Raw genomic sequence first — 12744 nt, forward strand, 5'->3', positions numbered from 1 at the left:
TTAGAAGAGAGAAACGAGGGAGAAGAGCTAGCTGTAGCACGGACATTTTTGTCAGATGGGACTCGTGTTGATAGAATAGGAGTACTGAGCACTCGTACCTATTTTTTTAGGGAAAAAGTAGTCGTATGTCTAGTACCACCAGTTGGGTGTGTGCGACCTATACTATCATCACTTTAGGTCTTGATACGTCTCCGTCGTATCTACTTTTCCAAACACTTTTGCCCTTGTTTTGGACTCTAACTTTCATGATTTGAATGGAACTAACCCGGACTGACGTTGTTTTTAGCAGAATTGCCATGGTGTTATTTTTGTGCAGAAATAAAAGTTCTAGGAATGACCTGAAAATCAAGGGAGATTATTTTTGGAATATATAAAAAATACTGGAAGAAGAATCCACGTCAGGGGCCCACACCCTGTCCATGAGGGTGGGGGCGCGCCAACCTCCCTGGGCGCGCCCCCTGCCTCATGGGCCCCTTGACGCTCCACTGACCTCAACTCCAACTCCATATATTCGTGTTCGGGGAGAAAAAAAGGGAGCGAAGGATTCATCTCGTTTTATGATATGGCGCCGTTGCCAAGCCCTAAACTCTCTCGGGAGGGTTGATCTAGGGTCCGTATGGGGCTCCGGAGAGGGGAATCCGTCGCCATCGTCATCATGAACCTTCCTCCATCACCAATTTCATGATGCTCACTGCCGTGCGTGAGTAATTCCATCGTAGGCTTGCTGGACGGTGATGGGTTGGATGAGATTTATCATGTAATCGAGTTACTTTTTTTAGGGTTTGATCCCTAGTATCCACTATGTTCTGAGATTGATGTTGCTATGACTTTGCTATGCTTAATGCTTGGCCCGAGTGCCATGATTTCAGATCTGAACCTATTATGTTTTCATGAATATATGTGAGTTCCTTAATCCTATCTTTCAAGTCTATAGTCACCTATTATGTGTTATGATCCGTTAACCCCGAAGTGACAATAATCGGGACCATTACCGGTGATGATCGTAGTTTGAGGAGTTCATGTATTCACTATGTGTTAATGCTTTGGTCTGGTACTCTATTAAAAGAAGGCCTTAATATCCCTTAGTTTCCAATAGGACCCCGCTTCCACGGGAGGGTAGGGCAAAACATGTCATGCAAGTTCTTTTCCATAAGCATGCATGACTATATTCAGAATACATGCCTACATTAAATTGATGAACTGGAGCTAGTTCTGTGTCACCCTATGTTATAACTGTTGCATGATCGATCGCATCCGACATAATTCTCCATCACCGATCCAATGCCTACGATCTTTTCATATATTGTTCTTTGCTTATTTAATTTTCTATTGCTACTGTTACAATCACTACAAAACCCAAAAATATTACTTTTGCTATCGTTACCACTACCATCATATTACTTTGCTACTAAACACTTTGCTGTAGATATTAAGTTTCTAGGTGTGGTTGAATTGACAACTCAGCTGCTAATACTTGATAATATTCTTTGGCTCCCCTTGTGTCGAATCAATAAATTTGGGTTGAATACTCTACCCTCAATAACTGTTGCGACCCCCTATACTTGAGGGTTATCAAGACTATTTTCTGGCACCATTGCCGGGAGCATAGCTCTATTCTTTGAGTCACTTGGGATTTATATTTGCTTATCATTATGAAGAACTTGAAAGATCAAAGAACCATGATTTTTCCCTCAACTACGAGGGGAGGTAAGGAACTGCCATCTAGCTCTGCACTTGATTCACCTTCTGTTTTGAGTAAACTTGCGACACCTACTCCTATTATTCATTCTGATATGTCGCATGTTATTGATGATTCCACTTCTACTTTGCATGATGCTTATGATGAAACTACTTCTATGCTTCATACTACTGTGCCATTAGGTGAATTTCTTGATGAACAACTTGGTAGGGCTAGAGAGAATGAAATTATTGAAACAGATAATATTGATGAAAATGATTATGGAGATTCTCCCCCTAGATATGAATTGCTTGTTGTTCCTGAGGGTTATGTTATGGATGAAGAAACTGCTAGAGACTTCTTAGCTTGCAATGATAGATTTGATCTTAAGAAATTATTAGCTAAGCTTAAAGAAAAGTCTTTGAATGCTAGAATGAAATATGACCCTGCTTTTGCTACTTCACCTATCTTTATTACTGATAAGGATTATGATTTCTCTGTCGATCCTGAGTTAATTACTTTGGTTGAATCTGATCCTTTTTATGGCTATGAATCTGAAACTTTTGTGGCACATATTACTAAATTAAATGATATAGCCACCCTCTTTACACGTGATGAGAAAACTCGCTATTATTATATCCTTAAGTTATTTCCGTTCTCATTAAAGGGTAATGCTAAAACATGGTTTACTTCTCTTGATCCTGGTTGTGTGCGTAGTCCCTAGGATATGATTTATTACTTCTCTGCTAAATATTTCCCCACTAATAAGAAACAAGCTGCTTTAAGGGAAATATATAATTTTGTGCAAATTGAAGAAGAGAGTCTCCCACAAGCTTGGGGGAGGCTTCTCCGATTACTTAATGCTTTGCCTGATCATCCTCTCAAGAAAAATGAAATACTTGATATCTTTTATAATGGACTAACCGATGCTTCCAGAGACAACCTGGATAGTTGTGCTGGTTGTGTTTTCAGCGAAAAAACTGTTGATCAAGCTGAAATGTTATTGAATAATATGTTGACTAATGAAAATAATTGGACACTTCCTGAACCAACTCCTAAGCCAACTCTGAAGAAAAGGGGTATTCTATTTCTCGGTCTTGAAGATATGCAAGAGGCAAAGAAATCTATGAAAGAAAAAGGTATTAAAGCTGAAGATGTTAAGAATTTACCACCTGTTGAAGAAATATATGGTCTTGATAACCTGACACAGGTAGTAAAGGTAAATTCTCTCTATAGATTCGATAAATGTGAAATCCCATTTACTAAGTTTGCTAGCCCATGCTTGGATGAGTTTGATGACTTTATGGTTAAACAAGAAAACTTCAATGTTTATTTTGGTAGACAATTGAAACACAATGTTGATATGCTTGAACAATTGGGTGATTATATGCCTAATGTTAAAGGTGAACTTAAACTTATTAGTAAACATGCTTCTATGGTTACCACTCAAGTAGAACAAGTACTTAAAGCTCAGAATGATTTTCTCAATGAATTAAATAATAAGAAGAATGATAATGTTGTTAGAGTTATGACTAGAGGTGGTAAAATGACCCAGGAACCTTTGTATCCCGAGGGCCATCCTAAGAGAATTGAGCAAGATTCTCAGAGAATTAATATTGATGCACCTAGTCCTTCTAAAAGGAAGAAGAAGAAAAATGATAGGACTTTGCATCCTTCTAGTGAACCTGTTGTTAACACACCTAAGAATCCCAATGATATTTCTATTTCTGATGCTGAAACACAATCTGGTAATGAACATGAACCTAGTGATAATGTTAATGATGATGTTCATGTTGATGCTCAACCTAGCAATGATAATGATGTAGAGATTAAACCTACTATTGATCTTGATAACCCACAATCAAAGAATCAACGTTATGATAAGAGAGACTTTGTTGCTAGGAAGCACGGTAAAGAAAGAGAACCATGGGTTCAAAAACCCACGCCTTTTCCTCCTAAACCATCCAAGAAAAAGGATGATGAGAATTTTGAGCGTTTTGCTGAAATGTTTAGACCTATCTTTTTGCGTATGCATTTGACTGATATGCTTAAAATGAATCCTTATGCTAAATATATGAAGGAAATTATTACTAATAAAAGAAAGATACTGGAAGCTGAAATTTCCACCATGCTTGCTAATTATACTTTTAAGGGTGGAATACCAAAGAAACTTGGAGATCCAGGAGTACCAACTATACCATGTTCCATTAAAAGAAACTATGTTAAAACCGCTTTATGTGATCTTTGAGCTGGTGTTAGTGTTATGCCTCTCTCTTTATATCGTAGACTTGATTTGAATAAGTTGACACCTACTGAAATATCTTTGCAAATGGCTAACAAATCAACTGCTATACCTGTCGATATTTGTGAGGATGTGCCTGTTGTGGTTGCAAACGTTACTATTTTAACGGACTTTGTTATTCTTGATATTCCCTAGGATGATAGTATGTCTATTATTCTTGGAAGACCCTTTTTGAATACTGCAGGGGCTGTTATTGATTGCACCAAAGGCAATGTCACTTTTCATGTTAATGGTAATGAGCATACGGTGCACTTTCCGAGGAAACAACCTCAAGTCCATAGTATCAATGCTATTGGAAAAATTTCAACAATCACTATTGGAGGTTTTGAATTTCCTCTTCCGACAGTCAATAAGAAATATGATATTCTTATTGTTGGGGACATGCATATCCCCGTTGAGGTAACCTAGTGTTATTCGAAAATTCTCTGGTTTCATGTTATTCGAAATGAGTTTGTTAACAAGACCCAATCAACCTTGTTAGTGGATTCCTGTTGATAAGCATGAGATGGGTGAATTTAGAAAACACAACTCTCTGTACCCTCTTTTTACTTTCTGTTATTTATATTAAATAAAGAAAAAATAGTATTTTCTGTCTGTTTTCTGAATTATCCATGCAATAAAAAATATCCCGGAAATAAAAGTTCTCCAAATGACCTGAAATTTAAATATGATTTTTTCTAGAATATTTGAGAATATCTGGCACTGAAAACACAGCAAGGGGAGCACCCACGTGCCCACAAGGGTGGAGGGCGCCCCCCTGCCTCATGGACCCCATGTGGGTCCCCTCCACTTATTCCAGCCATCACACACTCCTTATTCCTCCCAAAAAAATCACCAACTAGCTCAAACCCAAGTTCTTGCTCATCTTGCTGCCATTTTCGATCTCCTTGCTCAAAGCTCCATTCACAAAACTGCTTTGGGGGATTGTTCTTCGGTAGGTGACTCCTCCAATGGTCCAATTAGTTTTTGTTCTAGTGCTTTATTCATTGCAAATTTTTGCTGCTTAGGTGACCCTGTTCTTGAGCTTGCATGTCAAATTTATGTGGTCAAAAGTAGTTTTAATGCATGATATGGCCTCTAGGCACTTGTAGGAGTAGTTGCTATCAATTTTGTTAAGTTTCGTTCACTTTTATTTTGAGTTACTAAAAATTTTAGAAATGTTTCAGAGGAAGAAATATGTTTAGGAAAATGTACCAAGGTGGTTCTTCAAGGAAGCAAGGACCCAGGCCCGCAATACGTGAGCCGGACAATGAACTACCAAGAGGTGCTCAAGTGCGGCCTTGTGAATGGCCGTCAGAGGACTTCATGGTTTGAGCAGGAATCAAGGAGGAATTTGAAGAATATGTGCGTAACGCCGATCTTGAGAGCTTTGTAGCAGATAAGTGCCGTCAGTACCACTACCTCACTAATTCCTTTGTGAGAAGGTTTGAATTTACATCATCACGCAATTCTCAAACTGTTCTATTTGATCTTTGTGATAAATCTTATAACTTGGAATTAGAAGATTTTAATACTGCTTGTAAACTCCCACAGTGGGGTAATGTTAGTGAACCTCGTAAATCCGAATATAAAGATTTTCTTGCTAGTATCACTGTGGGGGAGTCTAGGGAAATCACGCAAGATGCCATAGGGAGCATTCATTTTCCTACTATACATTATTTTGCTCTCTTCATAGGTAGATGCATAAATGGTAAGGATGAGGCATGTCACATGTGTGTGCCAGATCTTAGTGTTCTCAAGAGTGTTGTATTAGGAGATAGACAATATAACTTGGGGGCCATTGTTGCACGTAGGTTGCATAATAACAGAATTAATGGAGATTTCTTTGGTGGAATTTATGCAACCCGTTTAGCTGATTTTCTTGAGATACCCATATGTGGAGATGATATTGAGTTGCCTCCTGCTTATTTAGATTATAATGCCATGGTTTGTCATCAGTTTGTTGAGAGGAACAATTAGTTCCTCCAGTACCAACTAATCTTTGACAGATGACGCACCTATCATGTCGCTCTCCCTGCTCCTGCCTTCTTTGACTTTTAGGAAAAAGGGAGATATGTTATAACTAGGGAGGAGGCGACCGAGTACGAGAGGAGGGCGGAGACAGCTCGTCTCCAAGCTGCAGCTCATCAAGAAATTGCCGCTGCATCTCAGTACGACCCCAGGTACAACTTTGATCCATGGGCATAGACCAACTTAGGCCAAAAGCCTATGCTTGGGGGAGTACGTATCTCTCACCGACATTACATTCATGTTCACACACTCATGCCAGTTGTCGGTGCTCATACTTTTTCATTGTATCATCCATGCTAGTTTATTTTCATTTTCTCGCTTTCTTCTTGTGTGTTTGAAAAACCTTAAGTAAAACCAAAAAAATAGTTGTAGCTTTTAGTTAGTTTACTTTCCATGCATGTAGTAGTAGTAACTAAAAAGAAAACCCAAAAAGATTTCTCCTTCTTCTTTTGCTTGGTGGAAGCTTTCCCGTGTAAATAGTTTTATTTCTTTTCTTTCCTTTGGGGGTCGAGAGGAGAAGACCATGATGAAAATGTTGAGTGGCTCGTATATGCATTATTGTTGATCTAACAAAGAGCCCATATTACATTGTCTTCTCTCTTGAATTGAATGCTTGTAGATTCCATCTTAGTCCAATGCACGTGCACTATTATTATTATCCACACCGTTCGGTCGTGCAAGTGAAAGGCAATAATGATGATATATGATGAACTTATTGAGATAAGAAAAGCTGGTATGAACTCGGCCTCTCTATTTTTTTGTAAATATGATTAGTTCATCGTTCCTGATTTAGCCTATTATGAAAGAAACATATTTGCAATGACAATTAGAGATTGTAGTTGTTTATGCCATGCTTAATTAGCTAAGAGTTTATAATGGTTTACCTTGCATGCCAACATCCTATTAAAATGGTTGTGATGTGGTATGATGGGGTGGTATCCTCCTTTGAACGATTTGAGTGGCTTGACTTGGCACATGTTCACGCATGTAGTTGAAACAAAATCAACATAGCCTCCACGATATTTATGTTCATGGTGCATTATATCCTACTCATGCTTTCATTCGGTGTTGATAAATTTTAATGCATGTTCATGACTGTTGTCGCTCTCTAGCTGGTCGCTTCCCAGTCTTTTTCTAGCCTTCACTTGTACTAAGCGGGAATACTGCTTGTGCATCCAATTCCATAAACCCCAAAGTTATTCCATATGAGTCCACCATACCTACCTATATACGGTATCTACCTACTGTTCCAAGTAAATTTGTATGTGCCAAAATCTAAACCTTCAAATAAACATTCTGTTTTGTATGCTTGAATAGCTCATGTATCAACTAGGGATGTCTGTATCTTCCATGCTAGGTGGGTTATTCTCAAGAGGAGTGGACTCCGCTCCTCACTCACGAGAAAATGGCTGGTCACTGGCATGCCTAGTCCCATGCTCAAATCAAATCAAAATAATTGCAAACAAAACTCCCCTAGGATTGTTGTTAGTTGGAGGCACCCGTTGTTTCGGGCAAGCCATGGATTGATGCTTGTTGGTGGTGGGGGAGTATAAACTTTACCATTCTACTTGGGAACCGCCTATAATGTGTGTAGCATGGAAGATATCGATATATCTCAGTTGTTATGTTGACAATGAAAGTATACCGCTCAAAATATTATTCATATCTATTTCAAAATCGAGCTCTGGCACCTCTACAAATCCCTGCTTCCCTCTGCGAAGGACCTATCCATTTACTTTTATGTTGAGTCATCATCCTCTTATTAATAAGCACCAGTTGGAGAGCACCGCTGTCATTTGCATCCATTACTATTAGTTTACATTGTGTATGACTGTGAATGGATCTCTTTTGCCATGAATTACAATGTCTAGTCAGTCCTTAATCTTTAAAGGTGCTCTGCATTTATGTTTTGCAGTCTCAGAAAGGGCTAGCGAGATACCATCTTGTTATATCATATCATGATTGTTTTGAGAAAGTGTTGTCATCCAAGATTTGTTATTATTGCTCGCTAGCTGATTATGCCATTGATATGAGTAAACATGAGACCTAAATGTTATTGTGAATATGGTTAGCTAATAATCTTTGCTGAAAACTTGAATATTGGCTTTACATATTTACAACAACAAGAGCAAATAGAGTTTGTAAAAGTTTTCCTTTATCACTTCCAGTTTATCAATTGAATTCCTTGAGGACAAGCAAATGTTTAAGCTTGGATGAGTTGATACGTCTCTGTCGTATCTACTTTTCCAAACACTTTTGCCCTTGTTTTGGACTCTAACTTGCATGATTTGAATGGAACTAACCGGACTAACGCTGTTTTCAGCAGAATTGCCATGGTGTTATTTTTTGTGCAGAAATAGAAGTTCTCGGAATGACCTGAAAATCAACGGAGATTATTTTTGGAATATATAAAAATACTAGAAGAAGAATCCACATCAGGGGGCCCACACCATGTCCACGAGGGTGGGGGCGCGCCTATCCCCCTGGGCGCGCCCCCTACCTCGTGGGCCCCCTGATGCTCCACCGACCTCAACTACAACTCCATATATTCGTGTTCGGGGAGAAAAAAATGAGAGAGAAGGATTCCTCACCTTTTACGATACGGAGCCGCCGCCAAGCCCTAAACTCTCTTGGGAGGGCTGATATGGAGTCCGTTCGGGGCTCCGGAGAGGGGAATCCGTCGCCATCATCATCATGAACCTTCCTCCATCACCAATTTCATGATGCTCACCGCCGTGCGTGAGTAATTCCATCGTAGGCTTACTGGACGGTGATGGGTTGGATGAGATTTATCATGTAATTGAGTTAGTTTTGTTAGGGTTTGATCCCTAGTATCCACTATGTTCTGAGATTGATGTTGCTATGACTTTGCTATGCTTAATGCTTGTCACTAGGGCCCGAGTGCCATGATTTGAAATCTGAACCTATTATGTTTTCATGAATATATGTGAGTTCTTGATCCTATCTTGCAAGTCTATAGTCACCTATTATGTGTGTTATGATCCGTTAACCCCGAAGTGACAATAATCAGGACCATTACCGGTGATGACCATAGTTTGAGGAGTTCATGTATTCACTATGTGTTAATGCTTTGGTCTGGTACTCTATTAAAAGGAGGCCTTAATATCGCTTAGTTTCCAATAGGACCCCGCTGCCACGGGAGGGTAGGACAAAAAATGTCATGCAAGTTCTTTTCCATAAGCACGTATGACTATATTCGGAATACATGCCTACATTACATTGATGAACTAGAGCTAGTTCTGTGTCACCCTATGTTATAACTGTTGCTTGATTGATCGCATCCGACATAATTCTCCATCACCGATCCAATGCCTACGGGCATTTCATATATTGTTCTTCGCTTATTTACTTTTCCGTTGCTACTGTTACAATCACTACAAAACCCCAAAATATTACTTTTACTACCTTTACCACTACTATCATATTACTTTGCTACTAAACACTTTGCTGCAGATATTAAGTTTCCAGGTGTGGTTGAATTGATAACTCATCTGCTAAAAATTGAGAATATTCTTTGGCTCCCTTGTGTCGAATCAATAAATTTGGGTTGAATACTCTACCCTCGAAAACTGTTGCGATCCCCTATACTTGAGGGTTATCAGGTCTCCTTTTTGAACCGCGGCTACGCTTCACAGTACATAATTTTCACGCATTTATCCTCCTACATGTACTCCTAGGCTATTTCCACATGCTCCCTTTTGCCGACATGTGGGACATAGAGCATCTGGGTCGTAGTGCATGCACGACTCGGAGCATATGTCGGGGTACTTTACATTCCAGACCTCATGAATTACATGCAAACCCCATGTAGAAGAATAAATAAATAAATGAATTACTACATGAAACTGGATTACTTTCGTAGAACCCGGAGCATGTTCACTAAATTTTGGACATAACACGTTTATAAAAAACGACCGGACCTAAACTAGTCTAAGGGCCTCTTTGATTCGCAGGAGACTGAAAACACAGGAATGGGGAAAGTATGACGGCGATGAACCAAGATGAGGAGAACCCTAACTCAGTTAGAGGTTAGAGTTAGATTCTAACCCTGAACTAACCCTGAACTAACTCTAACCAAAGAGGTGTATGGATGGCAGGGTTAGATTGACAATAAATGCTCTTTCTCAATCATTTGACTACTTTGGACCCTATTTCCTGCCGGATTTGGTGTAGCCGGCTCTTGTGTGGCCTCCTCCCACTCACAATTGACATAAAAGAACCATCTTTACAAATCAAGCATGCAAAACATGATAAATTTATTTTCTCCATACAAATGAGATATCCCACTGAAACATACAAGTCATCAATCAAGCTTCACAAAAAAATACACTCCATGAAACAAAGCATGAGCTAACTCATCACGGAAGTCATTCACGATAGGGAGGGAGCCCGGAGCCCCTCACGCACCCAGGGAGGAACTCGTCATCGTCGCTCTGGAGTTGAGGTCGACACCGGCATGGGTAGCAGGGCCGCTTGCCGATGACTTCAAACCGCATCTTTGGGCCTCTAGAAATAATGCAAGCCTGAAGCTAAAATACCTAGAAAGGTGAACTGAATCTTTGGGCCTCTAGAAATAATGCAAGCCTAAAACTAAAATACCTAGAACAGTGAACTGAATCTTTGGACCTCTAGAAAGATTTATTACCTCCTCAAGCAGAATCAAACAATTCCATGCATGCAATACAAATATATACCAAGTTTAATCAGGATCTACTTTTCCAAATTAGAATTAGCGCTAGAGCGAGCAAGATCAATGATATGGCTATGAGATAGATAAGGAATGAACAAACTCACCCCTCTCGCGACCTCCCTGGTAGATGCGCCGCCGCCGTGCATGATAGAGGGAGAAAAACGACCGGTGAAGGGGGAGTGGGGCGAGCTTCGGAGGCCGGAGGGAGAGGGCGGCCGGAGGAGGGTGGCCGGAGGAGGGCGGTGGAGGCCGGAGGGAGAGGGCGCCCAGAGGAGAGAGAGGGCGAGCGGCGGAGCGGCGCTTGGGCAGGCAGTCCGATGGGAAACAGAGAGGAGTTGTGCAAGGGAGGGCGGAGGGAGCGATCTGGTGCGGGCAGGGAAGACTTTTTTAGTTCTCTTTTAGTGGGCCCGAGGAAAACTAACCCAATTAGAACCTCTCCACCGGGCTAGTTTTTTTAGCTGGGTTAGAGCAAACTAGCTCAAACTAACCCCTCCTATTTGGATACTTTGAGGCTATTTCAACCGAAACTAGCTCTAACTCAGGGATCCAAACAAAGAGGAGTAGTACTGTACATGCTACAGTCTGGACCGTAGCACATTGTTTTTTATGGCCATATCACCACATTGTTTTCTACTGCTGGTTCACTGGGCTGCTGTGGTGTGCACTGCTAGTTCACTGGGCTATCGTGGTTCGCACTCCTCCAATGTGAGTAGTAGTACTAGTATATACACTATATATATCGCATGATTCTTTGCTCCTTCTTACTACGTATGTACTTCGCCGACATGTGGGAGAGCCAGCATCCGGGTCGACGTGTCATGCACCAGATTAGAGTGTGGAACGGAAGGGGGCATCACCCCGGGTGTAGCGCCAGTAATTCGTGACTATAGTGAGTAGTCATATCACAAGTCTTTCCAGCAGTAACTTGTCATCAAATCGCACAGCCCAACCTTTCCAGCAGTAAGTAAGTTGAATCCGCTACTCCCTCACACTCCTCGCCTCTCTGTCAAACCGCATATGCAAAAACTGTCGCACGTACTGCCCTGGAAAAGCCCCGCCCACAACTTTTAACTACGCAAAAATAGTTCGAGCTTGTTCGTTCAATATAAATACTAGTACTATATGTTTATTCACCCGTGGGGTTGTTCAATGAATGGAGGGCCGGGGAGCACAAGTGAACAATACTACTACTATTAAGTAGGAGTCGTACAGTTAGTCACATTAAATAGAGAGTTTGTTTTCTTTAATGCCACGTGCACAAATTGAAACGCTAGTTGTGGAGAGAAAAAGATAATCACTCCACTATATATGTACACAGGGGCCTGATCGCTTGCTTTACTAGGGTTGCTCTCTTCATTCTCTCATCCTCTCCAGATCTAAACAAGACAGCGGTAGCGACATCTTCTCTCTGCTCACCGCTGGTCACAGATCCGGCCGGATCCCTTCGGCCGGTGTGTGTAGAGGACTAAGGTGCATCGTTCACACGGTCATCGCCGGCGAGGGAGGAAAGCCACAGCTGCCGGCAGGGCCCGATCCTCTGCCCGTGCCATTCTCTCTGACACAACGCCGGCTTGGGAGGTCCTCCGACCCGTCTTCCTCCCTGCCGTATTGTGCGCAGATCCGACCTGCCGCCACCGACATCCCAACGACCCTTAGGTATAAGTTCTTTGAAAGTGGCCTTGCTCTACTACCCCAGCTCCCCACGTGTCTGCATGTGCATCTTTTTCTACTTCCATCAGCTCTTCCAAATCCACCTAAATTTTTAGTATTATTAGAGGTAAAGCTACTTCATGCATTCGAATCTAAGACTTGGTTAAAACAACGAAGAAAGGGGGAAGTCGTAGCATGAATCTAGGACTTGATTCAAAGAGGAAATAACAGGGGGAAAGTAGTAGACACCGCATACCCAACCGGTCTCTTGGTTGAAAAGGGAAATAATGGGAAAACACGGTACAAACTAGATAGGGAACATATCTATTATTGGTTGAAAAAACGATAGAAAGTGGCGGCTGGTGGACAAGTCAACAAAGTATGTCCAGGATT

This window comes from Triticum urartu, chromosome 1A (genome assembly GCF_056163025.1).
Source record: "Triticum urartu cultivar PI428250 chromosome 1A, HENAU_Tu73, whole genome shotgun sequence".
Classification (NCBI taxonomy): domain Eukaryota; kingdom Viridiplantae; phylum Streptophyta; class Magnoliopsida; order Poales; family Poaceae; genus Triticum; species Triticum urartu.